The sequence below is a fragment of the Squalius cephalus genome (assembly GCF_949319135.1).
Source record: "Squalius cephalus genome assembly, chromosome: 14".
Lineage (NCBI taxonomy): Eukaryota > Metazoa > Chordata > Actinopteri > Cypriniformes > Leuciscidae > Squalius > Squalius cephalus.
This window is the reverse complement of record NC_137135.1, coordinates 32485725-32500104: the sequence shown is the minus strand read 5'-3', so window position 1 is coordinate 32500104 and position 14380 is coordinate 32485725.

Genomic DNA, 14380 nt, shown 5'->3' with positions numbered 1-14380 from the left:
CACATGACCCTTCAGAAATCATTCTAATATGATTTGAAACATTTATTATTATCAATGTTGAAATCAGTTGTGCTGCTTGATATTTTTGAGGAAACTGTGATATTTTTTTTCAGGATTCAGGGCAAGTTGAGGCACTGGACTATTTCGAGAAGTCACATTTCTATGAACCTGTCATTTAGATTCCTATCATTTAATTTGATAGGAGACATTCTGAAATATAATTAGGAGATTCGTTTTAACTCAGACTCCTTTCTCTTCCTCACCTGGAGCAAAAACATAGTTAAAATAAAAAAATTAAGTAAAAACTAGCTCTTCTTACCCTACTCACACCTTTACAACATCCAGATGAAAAATGACTGATATGAAGCACTAAGCCGCTGAAGGCTATGCATTACTGTGATTTTAACATGCGTAAATGGTGTTCTTACACAAGGTATAGCATTAAAACCCCTTGAAATAATGGAAAGAATACTGTAATGCTAGCCTTGAGTGGTTTATTGCTTCAAAGATGATAAAAGCCACAGATGTTCATTAAATAGTTAATTAATAATAGGAATGAACAATTCTTCAGCCGAGTAATGTAGTTCATTAGTTTATCTGCGGGCTGTTTATTGTCAGAACTATAAGCAAAGATTAGCCCCCGAGACTTGCATGTAAATACTAAACGGTTTGTGATCAGTAAGGGCTGTAGAGTAGATGTTCACACTCTGAGTTATAAAACCCTGAATGTGAGGGCGTATTGCTTTACCACAGAGAGAACGACTCGCATTGACCTGTATTGAGCAAAGTAGGCTACCAGCACCGCTGGGGAACCTGGAGAACGATCTCCAGACTGCGTCAGAGGGGCTTTCACTGCCGCCCCAGCTCATCATCTGCCATAAAGACGGGGCAGGACTGAGGACAGAGAGGGAACAACACCAAGAGATCTCATGCTCCACATTACGCTTCAGAGTTGTGTAACTTTTTTTTTTTTTTTTTTTTTACCTCATACCATTGATTGTATCCATGGAAACCACAATGAAGCAGAGAGAATGTTTTTATAAAGTTGCCGTTTTGGTAGTGACTGGAGGTCTTCGATGCATCTTAAGAAATCCCACGGTTAAGAGCATTCCCTCTGAATTCACTTTTGCAACTTATTTACCTATAAAAATGGGCCTGCAACATGCCAAAATGTGAAGAACTCAAGCAATAAATGAAACAGCAGACATTGCAATGAAGTCAATGAGGCAATTAGCTAATTCCCAACATCTAAGAGAAGGTTTAGAGGCATGTTAAGGGTTCAAGAGCACCTTGAAGGGATGGAGGTTCCCTACGAACACCAGTTCCCGTGCTAAATGACCTATATATTCAGTAAAACGGTGTCTGTCTCAGATGTCTCTGTGCGGCTCCGCTTACGTGCGCAAGCTAAAATTGAACTTCACACTGCACCAGGGGCCTTTCATATCTTTACATAGATGCAAGGCAGTAAAATTAAACTGTGCAATTTAGGTTGCCGCTGGAAAATCCTCAAGCAGTGCAGGTCGGAATCTTTCACCAGAGGGAACCTCATTTCTTTGATACTGAAGTATGATGGATGTGTGTCATTTTAAGACACAGATTCACTTTACCCCGATGGTGTTATTGCAATCTCTAAAATCAGAATAATTGAAAGAAATGCTCAATCTCTTAAACAATGTCCTGGTTTGAGCTGTGTTAATTCCAACATATAAGTTTGAGTCTGACCTGGGTCATGTCCCAGTCCTGTTCCCCCTCCCACTCTACTATCCTCTACTTTCCTGACAGTTCTCACAATAATAAAAAAATGAATATATATATATATATATATATATATATATATATATATATATATATATATATATAGAGAGAGAGAGAGAGAGAGAGAGAGAGAGAGAGAGAGAGAGAGAGAGAGAGAGAGAGAGAGAGAAGATAAATAAAACATCCAGATTTATTCATTTGATCCATTGTTCTCAATAGTGATTCTTATTAAATGCTCATTACACAAATTTAGTAATTTTCTACTGTATAACAAAAGATTACTGTAAAAATCTTTTAAAATAATATAATATATATTTGCTTATATGTTTATACATTTATTATATCCTATATTACTTTATTATATATATATATATATATATATATATATATATATATATTTGTTTTTTCTTTTTTTTTGTAATTGCAATTATGACAATGAGAATTAAGTAATGTGACATATGTCATAATTGTCATAAAAAAAAAAAATTATGAGTAAAATAAAATTTCTTTCTTTTGATTTGTGTGGTGAAATATGACCTGGGCTGTTTCCCAAAAGTATTTTAAGCCTTTTTAAATATTTTAATCAAGTTTATACACTCACCTAAAGGATTATTAGGAACGCCTGTTCAATTTCTCATTAATGCAATTATCTAATCAACCAATCACATGGCAGTTGCTTCAATGCATTTAGGGGTGTGGTCCTGGTGAAGACAATCTGTCTTGTCAGCAGCCATATCACCCTGTAGCCCAAGTCTGGTTGCCCACTGAAGCTAAGCAGGGCTGAGCCTGGTCAGTACCTGGATGGGAGACCTCCTGAGAAAACCAGGTTGCTGCTGGAAGAGGTGTTAGTGAGGCCAGTAGGGGGTGCTCACCCTGTGGTCTGTGTGGGTCCTAATGCCCCAGTGTAGTGATGGGGACACTATACTGCCAAAAGAGCACCGTCCTTCGGATGAGACGTTAAACCGAGGTCCTGACTCTCTGTGGTCATTAAAAATCCCAGGATGTCCTTCGAAAAAGAGTAGGGGTGTAACCCCGGCATCCTGGCCAAATTTGCCCCTTGGCCTCTGTCCATCATGGCCTCCTAATCATCCCCATATACTGATTGGCTTCATCACTGTCTCCTCTCCACCAGTAAGCTGGTGTGTGGTGGGCGTTCTGGCGCAATATGGCTGCCGTCGCATCATCCAAGTGGATGCTGCACATTGGTGGTGGTTGAGGAGATTCCCCCATGTAAGGCGCTTTGAGGTCTCAGAAAAAGCGCTATATAAATGTAACTAATTATTATTCATTATTATTTTTATTAATCTCCTGAACTCCAAACTGAATGTCAGAATGGGAAAGAAAGGTGATTTAAGCAATTTTGAGCGTGGCATGGTTGTTGGTGCCAGACGGGCCGGTCTGAGTATTTCACAATCTGCTCAGTTACTAGGATTTTCACGCACAACCATTTCTAGGGTTTACAAAGAATGGTGTGAAAAGGGAAAAACATCCAGTATGCGGCAGTCCTGTGGGCGAAAATGCCTTGTTGATGCTAGAGGTCAGAGGAGAATGGGCCGACTGATTCAAGCTGATAGAAGAGCAACTTTGACTGAAATAACCACTCGTTACAACCGAGGTATGCAGCAAAGCATTTGTGAAGCCACAACACGCACAACCTTGAGGCGGATGGGCTACAACAGCAGAAGACCCCACCGGGTACCACTCATCTCCACTACAAATAGGAAAAAGAGGCTACAATTTGCACGAGTTCACCAAAATTGGACAGTTGAAGACTGGAAAAATGTTGCCTGGTCTGATGAGTCTCGATTTCTGTTGAGACATTCAGATGGTAGAGTCAGAATTTGGCGTAAACAGAATGAGAACATGGATCCATCATGCCTTGTTACCACTGTGCAGGCTGGTGGTGGTGGTGTAATGGTGTGGGGGATGTTTTCTTGGCACACTTTAGGCCCCTTAGTGCCAATTGGGCATCGTTTAAATGCCACGGCCTACCTGAGCATTGTTTCTGACCATGTCCATCCCTTTATGACCACCATATACCCATCCTCTGATGGCTACTTCCAGCAGGATAATGCACCATGTCACAAAGCTCGAATCATTTCAAATTGGTTTCTTGAACATGACAATGAGTTCACTGTACTAAAATGGCCCCCACAGTCACCAGATCTCAACCCAATAGAGCATCTTTGGGATGTGGTGGAACGGGAGCTTCGTGCCCTGGATGTGCATCCCACAAATCTCCATCAACTGCAAGATGCTATCCTATCAATATGGGCCAACATTTCTAAAGAATGCTTTCAGCACCTTGTTGAATCAATGCCACGTAGAATTAAGGCAGTTCTGAAGGCGAAAGGGGGTCAAACACAGTATTAGTATGGTGTTCCTAATAATCCTTTTGGTGAGTGTATGATCTACTTAAATGTATGATGCTTTTAGGAAACAGCCCTGGATATTTTCTTGACAGGCTTGTGAAATTCACCTATTAGTCTATTCATTGTAACAGGACGGTCATCCGTGTTTAGAACATGGGTTTCATGTTTAAAACATTTGCTAGAATATTACATGTATTGCTCATAAAAAACTCATTTTATGTAGAGTTAAGGGACACTGGGATGGTGTAACACTCATTTGTTTGCCAAAAAGGAAAGAATTAGAATTTAGAGTTTAGTATCTTCAAAGTCTGACTATGGGAAAAATGTATCCCTTTTATTTAAAAGCAATCTGGATGTTTTGACATCTTTTTGCTCAGGCCCAGATGCGTAATCAAATATTTAAATCATTAAACGTATCTTTAAATTCACAAAACAAAATAACTATAGATGATTTGGTTCACTAGAAAAAGCAGAAGTAAAAATACTCTTCAGCATGCAGGTGTGACACAATCTCATAATTACGATTATTATGGATTTTGAAGTTTGAATTTGCTCCCCCTCCCTCACAGATTTCCTGAGGTTGTTCTTTTGAGGAGGGCGATAGCCTGACAGCTCAATTTGGTGGAAACGCCCCTGAGAACCCCCATTAAACTCTGCCCGAGCCCGAGGTGACATCATAGCTCTCCCATGATCCCCGAACAGGCCGCAACGAGCAGAGAGGACAAACCTGAGCCGATGAATCAGTCTGCTACCTTCCCCAAATGCGCACAGGATGTCCTCTATGGAAGTGCATCTGTTGTCTTTATCATTACCAGTGCTTATTAAAACAAACATCATTAGGCACGTTTCCATTACAGATTTGCGCAAAACTTTTGCGATTTTTTTCTAAATGTCGACAAAAAACTATTGCGAAATGACGCTGTTTCCATTAACTGATGTTATGCGACTAAAACTTCACTTTTCCTCTCGCGATAAGTAAAATCATTCCAAAAACCATGGTAACGGACGTTGGTAGGTTTATGTGCTATATCCCAGCCACTGCACTAGCCATTATTATTAATGGAAGGAGATGTATGTGTGTTTTCCAAGCATTAATGGTAAGGAACGACCCTTATACTGTGAGCGGCACATATGAGGTGTTTCTGGGTGTTTCTCACTCATTTCTGCTTCGAGGTCTTGATTGTGGCATTTATTTGAGGTTTAGAATCCATTATTCCTGTAATTCTTTTGTCTTACAGTATATGAATTTAATAAAGAGCTCTGTCTCATATTCTGTCCAAACACACCGCGTCATCTACGTCAGGTGACCTGTAAATGCACAAAAACTGTTTCCATTGCAGGTTTGCGAAATATTTCTTTTTCGAATTGCCTGAAAAACCACCTCATGCGAGCGTAAAACTTTTTTGCGATAAATGGGAGTTTTTGCAAAATTGACGTGTTTCCATTGGGCGTATTTTCAATTCTCAATTTCAATTTGCGCAATTTGAAGGGTAATGGAAACACAGCTACTATTGCTATTGTTCATACTTGCACTATACTTTGATGCCAGGTGCACTGAGGCTCTAACTAACATTATTGGTGCCTCAGACGTCACACCCAAGGACCATTTGCTGAATGTCTGATGCATAAGGCACACAAAATTGGAAACACTTCGGGAGTTTCGAAGTCGTCATTTGATTTGGATTTGCGGGAGACGTGTGTCACATTCTTTAACCGTCCACCTGGAAACAAAGCCATCATGATGCCAAACCCCCTCATAGAAGAAAATCGTTACAATTGTGACAATGAGGGCTAATCGGGATCAACTAAACACTGGATTTTCAAAAGCATGTGAAGAACACTGCATAGAGTTTTACACAAAGGTCTGTTTTGTAGGGAGATCGACTTTACATGTTCACGCCCTAAACACGACACTGAACAAAACGAATTTTGATTGGTTGCTTTACATGTCAGTCAGACGGCCTCTTGAGTGGTTCTTGGCCAATGAAACCGGCCATCAGTCTGAAGGTCTGGCTACGTAAGACTAGTGGCCACATGGCTTTTGATTATCTGATCACAAATGGTAAAAATAAGGCATCATTGTAATTTGACCATAAATCAAATTTCTTGCAGCTCAAAATGAATTATATGCTGGGGAAGGTGTTTGTATGTAAATTGCAGTGTTGTATAATACATCATATCATGAACTATCAATGCATGAATCGAAACTCACTCACTCAGAATGTTGAAAGTTTCTGGCATTTTTCCATACATCATTTCTTAATAACAGTTCTGAATGTGTAGACAGTGAAAGCACGGTATTGTCTATACTCGACTTTCTGACAGGAGACAGACCATGTGACTACTTCATAAGAGTGCAACAGTTGGGAAGTAAAATCTCTATTCATTTTTTTTTTTTTTTTTACAATAACTTTTAATGAAACCTTTAAAGGCAAGTTCCAATGTTGTTAATCGATTTGCTTTTGTTGAAGCCATCTATTCGCATTATTTTGCTTTTGTTTGATTGTTTCGATTTTGTTGAATTTGTGGTGAAAAACTACTTACTACTCAGAGAGCCAAAAGAGCTATGCACGGAACGCCCACTCCCATGATGCACTGCTAATGACATAATAAAGTCGGTCTTGCTATGCTGTCAAAATAGTTATATAGTTATAATATTTCTGTGTATGCACATTTTACAAAAGAGGGGAAAAAATACGCACATCCGAATTATCTCCAAGAGGTGCAGGATCAAAACAAAAGATATGAAAATAAAGGAGGAAAATCCACACACTGTCTAACTATTCCTTTTATGTGCAAAATAAAATAGCAACATTTAGATAAAAAAAATACCTTTGTCATTTATATATGCATATTTTGCAATAAACTTAAAATATAATGTTTCTCTAACCAAGAACGCTCAATATGTATCATTATGAATTAAATTATATCATTCATATTGCTTCATGGGAGTTCTTTTCCTCACTAAAGCCACGCAGTCTTATACCTGGAGCTTTTTTTCACTTGTCACATTACTTCGTTGCATTGGGATACAGTGTTTCAGTAAATCCCTAACCATAAGTATAGGGTGTGTAACTCATCAACTCAAAATGCTATGCAATTCCTTTTTTGTATGATCATACTTTTTGACAGAATTAAGCCTAACTTTTAGCCCCACTGGCATTTCTTTGTTTTTTGTTTACTAATTTGGATGTTTTACTTTAATCTTTTATAGTATTTCCCATTATTCTCAATGGCGATGCTTAGTACTGAAATTTATACTGTATGCCTGTAAAAAATTACAGTGAATGCATTACAGTGATAGAAAATGCATTATAACATATGTTATTTACATTTTAAAGCATTATTTGAATTTTATTCCCATTTTAAATATAATATTTAAAATGTGAATGTAAATAATACTTTAACATTTTTAATTTTTTTAGCTACAATTATGACAATGAGAATGAGGTAATAATGACATAACGTCATTTGTCATAATTGTCCAAAAATGGCACAGCGAGCACCACTCACATTGTCTTTAGAAAATTAAATAATCCAGTGTATTTGTTACAAAGCGGTTGAACTTCGCTCTGGTAGATATAATATTTTTTTGAAACTTCATTATAAGAACTATTTTAAAAATCCTCTAGATAATACACATCTTACATACTAATGGGCTTCTAAACTTTGCCACTGCTGGCTGATGATTAAGTAAACTTACAGTTGGTTTTAGTTCCCTTTTGTCATATATCAAGCATGCTTTATTAAACCTCTCATGACCACTTATCCAGACATTTGAAGTCTGTATGGGGTCTGGAGCTGAGTGCACCTGATGGATTAGGACAGACGTGTTGAATGATGGAGAGGGTTATATTTGGCCTGTCTGAACGAGCTTCAGTAGGGTGAGAGATGTGGATTACCCTCTGTGCCGATTTGTCGTTCCAGTGTGGGGTGGTGGCGTCTCTCCAGGTCTCCGTTATGTGTCGCTGACTGCGGTAATGAGAGTCGTTTATATTGTCATTTGTTTACAAGGCTTGCAGTGACCATGTCTGCCACTGTCAGAGAGGAACCAAGGAGATGCTAATATGAGGATGCGGTAATGTTGAGTCTGTTGCCGTGTCATTAAAAATGTATCAACAGAATCAGGACTCGCTTAACAAGGATAGTTAGTTCAACAGATTAATGATTTGTCAATTCACATGCATTTATCCAATGTAACTCACAGTGCCTGCATGTACTTATTACAGGAACAATCCCATCAGGAACAACTCGAGTACAAGTGTCAGGAACAAAAAACTTGCTTCCTTTCAATTCCTGAGCCACACCCCACGGGAAACTGAATTGGAATGACAGGAAGATAAATGTAATCAATTGCAATTCAACATTCAGCACAGGTAATGCATTCTGGGAAGTAAAGTGCTTCCCTGGTGCACAAAATTATAAATATGATGAAATGTAAAGGGGGAATTCAAGTTGATTGGAACAGTTTTTGCCATTGAGATGACTGGGAAAAAGTGTCCCAATCAACCTGAATTCACTCCTAAACTAAATACAAATTTATACAGATATCCATCAGTCCACTCGAGGGTCAAAATCAAAAGAAGCAGTCAGTGTGTGGTGTGCCCCACCGCATGTCCTGATTTTACCAAGTGGGAGCTGCCCTGAGACCAATATCTTTATGATGACCCTGGGACAACATCTGCCTCAGCCAATCAACGTTTATGATGTCATCACCATGCGACAGTTCGTTAGCACTCGCACTGGTGCCACAGAAAAGTTTCCTAAAATCTCTTTAAGCATGTTAGCATTTGCGCATTGTACTGACCATTCAGTTTGGTCAGACAGTACAGCGCGATTTGCTGCGAGATCCAGGGATAAACGTCTGAATTAGCTTATTTATTCTGTAACATGATGTTGTCCTCAGACCATCATATGAATATGTTGACCTCAAGTCGTCACTGATTAATTCTGTTACATAGATTGTGTGTTCGCCAGGGTTCCTGGTAGGTGGGAAACGACTAACGTTTAACGTAAAGTTTAATCACAAAATAAACAAACCACAAAACGAAAGTAAAGCGGCAGACCCTCACAGATGACTGACACATATAAGCATAATAAAACAACAACATAAACTCTCTGTATCCTTCCGGAGCTCCTCCGTGGGACTCCAGACGCCACCGGCCTCGCTTCGTTCCCATGGCTCTTGGCCCCGCCCTGCTTGCCACCATTGGTGGTCTTCTATATGTTAATGAAATTAATTAAGCAGAGTTTACAAGGCTGAGATCTAAAACCATTCAGCTGCGCACAATTTCAAGATATTTAGCGATTTTATAGATTTCGCATCTGAAAAAGGGGCATGCACACGTTTTTTATGGGTATGTTTGTTTTCTGAATTACATGTATTCACATAGAGAAATGATCGTAAGATCAAATGTAGGAAGGTTTCTAAATAACATTTTATAAATGATGCCCCAGGGGTTTTTCAGAGGCAGTAGAAAGTGTCTTTAATTACTGGAATTGTGACCTTAAATGTCTATCGCCATTCGTCTCTAAACTGTTAGTCTTAAGGACTGTTCCACAGGTTCATGTGCAAAAATGATTTATGGTTCATGGAACAAGCATGAAAAACATGGTTTAAACCCTTTCCAATAATGATCTGTAAAGCTTTTTTGGATCTTACAAAGTTACCTTTAAAATGCAATATCCTGAAAAAGGGACGTTTCTTTTTTTGAAAAAGTGATGCTTTTCTAAAGTTCTTTCTTTCTCTGAATATGATGAATTTCATCATATTCTTCACATGGTTTCAATACAGCATCTCAAAATGTCTCAAATCAATCATTCCAAACTCTGTAAGGAAATATGCATTGTCTATTCAGAGAGTCGAGGGCCAGCTCGCTGTGGCAGTCATCAGATTGTCCTCATGTCCAAGTCTCCAGCAGCGCCATGTCCTCACAAATACCCTTCTACAACCCCAGATGTTTCCACACAGGGCACTGAAAGATAGACCAACCGATAGATTGTAACTTTGCACAAATACATTTTCACTAATGACCATAGCCATTCATCAGTGACCCTGTTATTCAGTCTGAGTACAGTAGCAGCAAAGTATTTATCCTGATTCATAAAGACCCAAAACACTTTTATCCCACAGCTACCTTTGAACTGAGGGTTTAGTTGCCATGGAAATGGTGAAATGATCTTCTATTATATATATATACTGTAAGCAGTGTTCAGAAGCAATGTTTTCCACTAACATGGATAGAGAAAATAAAACATGATCATCAAATGATCACAAAGGCAAAACCAAAACCACTGCACACAAACTAACAGCTTGCAATCAAACTGGACTCGTAATAATTGGCTAAAACTCAGTTTTTCTGTAATCATGCTGTCTGCAGCAACCTCCCTCTGACAGAGCCGCACAAGGATGAACATGATTTGCAGGTTCAATGGAAAAATCTAACTCGGATGTGTGGATATTTTCCATGATGCGAGCTGCCTGGCATGGTGTGTGTTTGTGTGTGAAAGGGACCAAGAGGAGGAGGATCAGTGCATGGAGGAGCACAGGAGGAGGAGACCAACCCAGATCTGCAGAACTGTGATGCTATGATAAAAAGCCATGAAAAATGATCACAGGAGGACTGCTGAAATATATCACATCTGCTTTATGGTCCCTTCGGCATACAGTGATCCATGAGGGAGTGAAAGAGAAAGGACACTTTAAACATGTATGTGTCACAGAGTTTCTCTTTCCACATCCACATCATACGTTATCATTAGTGCCGTGGGACATCAAACATGGACATTCCCTTTGATACTATTTGCATGTTAAGAGGATTATTGAAAAGTTACATATTTAAGTTTTCTTTAGGCAAAACATTTTTCCTTTACTGTAGGAAAGGTGGCGCGAGCAAACAACACGACAAATGGAAATCGTACTGATTTGGTTTTAAAGTTCAACTAACTCAATGATCACAATATGGAAGGACTTACTTAAGATACTTCAGTGGTGTTTTTAGTCCTAATATTTTGTAATTGCATGAATTTTTTTTTTTTTTTGTTCTACAGAATAAAGTCGTGGAACAACGTGAGGGTGAGTAAATGATGACACAGGATTTTCAGGATTATTTGATGAATGGAGGTTTAAAAGAACAGCATTTAATTGAAATCGAAATATTTTGTAACTTATAAATGTTTTTCTGTCACTTTTGATCAATTTAACACATCCTTGCTGTATAAAAGAATTATTTTCCATCAAAGGATAAAAAATAACAATCTTACTGACCTGCTGCAGAATGAAAGTATATACTTATCTAATAAGTATGTTTAGTGTGTGTGTATAGTGTGCAGTTACATAAAACTTCTAACTGTAAAAATAATAAAAAATTCTTGGTAAGACATACTTAAAGTCTTTATATGCAATGCATTTTAAAAGTATTAATGCATTAATTATGCATTAATGCACCTTACAATGCATTGTACTGTATGGTCTCATGAATAATTGTAACCACAATTATAATACGTATCTTCAGAATGTATAATGCATTAAAACACATGGCAAACAACCAATTTCAGATGGAACAAGGAATCTGCAAATATGCATTTTAACATTGGTTACAATTATTTATGAAAATATATAATGCATTATAAGAATAACATAGTATCTCACATTTAGATATCTTCTCACGGGACAATACTATAGAAATGAAACTTGGATATATTCTAGAGTAGTCAATGTGCTGCTTGTATAGCAGTATATATTTACTGTCCTCTGAAAATAACTCATCACACACAACAAAAGTGAGTACACACTAAGTGATAATAGCTGTACGTCGTTTAACCATGCAAAGCCACATGTCCTATTCATCATGTTCATGTTTTTGTCTGCTTGACAGGACCATACAAATTTGTGTATCTTGTATTAGAGCAGTTACAATTTGTGCTTTGTGTACAATTCTCTCAAACTGACCACTGGATGTTCAACATGGCACCTCATGGCAAATAACTCTCTAAGGATTTGAGAATTAGAATTGTTGCTGTCCACAAAGATGGCCTAGGCTATATAAGAAGATTGGTAACACCCTGAAACTGAGTTACAGTACAGGCCAGGGTCATACAGAGGTTTTCCAAGATGGGTTCCACTCGAAACAGGCTTTGCAAGGGTCAATCAAAGTTGAGTCCTCGTGCTGTGCGTCAGGTGCAGAAGCTGGCTTCAAAAAACAGACGCATGATCGTGCCAGCATTGCCTTAGAGGTCGCAGAAGGTCAGCTTGTCAGTGGTCAGACCATACGCCGCACACTGCAACAAGTCGGTTTGCATGGCCTTCGTCCCAGAAGGAAGCCTCTTCTGAAGCTGGCTCACAAGAAAGCCCGCAAACAGTTTGCTGAAACAGTCTGCTTGGACAGGTGTCCAAGAGCATGAATCACTGGAACCATGTCCTGTGGTCTGGATTAGATAAACTTGTTTGGCTCAGATGTTGTCCAGCATGTGTGGCGAATGCGATGCCCTGGTAAGGAGTACCAAGAACATTGTGTCTTGCCTACAGTCGAGCATGGTGGTGGTAGCATCATGGTCTGGGGCTGCATGAGTGCTGCTGGTAATGGGGAGCTGAGCTTCATTGAGGGAAACATGGATTCCAACATGTACTGTGACATTCTGAAGCAGAACATGATGTCCTCCCTTCAGAAACTGGGCCGAACGGCATTATAACGACGACCCCAAACACACCGCCAAGATGACAACTGCCTTGCTGAGGAAGCTGATAGATCTGTAGTCCATAGTCTCAAATATACTTTATAATCAATCATAACAGTGTAATTTTAATGAACTCATCCATCCATTATTTAACGTGTTGTTGTAATTTCCACTGAAACAGGACGGCAGGGCGGGACATTTTTAATACATACAATTTTAATACATAGCCAATAGCGTTTCATTTAAATCACAGCTCGGCCAGAGCCGCTGATCTCAGTACAGATGCAGTTCCTCCTAATCTCTAACAGTTTCTCCTCAATGTCGCTTTAAAATACAGCATTCTGTGCTGAATTCAAATGGGTCCGAAATGTTTTGTGTTCTGCGCCGACTCTAGCATATGATCCGCTCTGTGTTCTTTCTTGTGTATCTGGACCGGAGCTGCGATACATTCACCCCAATGGAAAGCATAGTAGGGCTGGAAATCTGATGAGAAGCTGATCAGAAATCATTGATCCATATTGGCGGAAGTGAGAGACTGTAAAATTCGAATGCTTATATCTTCTAAATGTGAATTTTACAATAAGGCTAACATATTCATACTAAAAGATTTCATGGGGACTTTAAGTATGTTTGTGCTTAAAACGAAAACAAATATCTGCTAGTGTGATCAGAAAAATAAACGTACTTAATTTTTATATTTTTTTTACAAAACAAAACTTAACATCTTGAGTCACTTTACTTCTTAAGTAAATGTATCCTGATTTAAGAATGTCTATATATTTGTACTGGAAAACAAGACAAAAAATCTGAGTAAGACAATTATTTAAAGATCAAGCTGAGGTTTCTCCTCTGGATTATGTTCTGTGCTCTGATTGGATGTTGGCCCCAATGGGCCGCTGTGATGTCAGCATAACTGATTACATCAGGATCTGTGGTGCTTGAGGAACGATTTAAGTAACTATGGCAACAGACCGCGGAATATTACTAGCAAACTTAAACTTCACGTCACTCTGTTCTCTGAGGCTTTTGTGAGATTTACTATCACCGGTTCAGAACCCTCTCTGCTGGTGCATCAGGATTAGACATCATCTGGGCCGTGGGTCTCAGCGGGGTTAAAGACATCTGACCACATTCCCCATCTGTCAGAACACCAAGCGCTTTATTAAAAACACTTACATTTGGGAAATGCTACAAAACCTTATTAGTGTTGTGTGCTAAAGTTCACAGTTTGCACAAACCCCTAACACACAGTGACCTTCAGTACATAACTCATCCCACGTTGTTTGTGCAATGAATGTGATGTGAACCTCAAATCGGCTTATAAGCTTTCTATAAGCAATCAGACTTAAACATTTTGTGTGGCAGGTAAAAAAAAAAAAAAAAAAAACATATATCCTAATCTGACTTATATTGAAAATATTGCATATTTTACATGTACAATACAGTGCAAAAACAAGAATTCATTAAGGATGTTTTATCAGTTGAGTGGCTTATGCAAATATACACTAATACAGTTGTGGATTCAGGATTCTTTGATAAATAGAAAGTAAAAAAATAAATAAACAGCCTTTATTTGA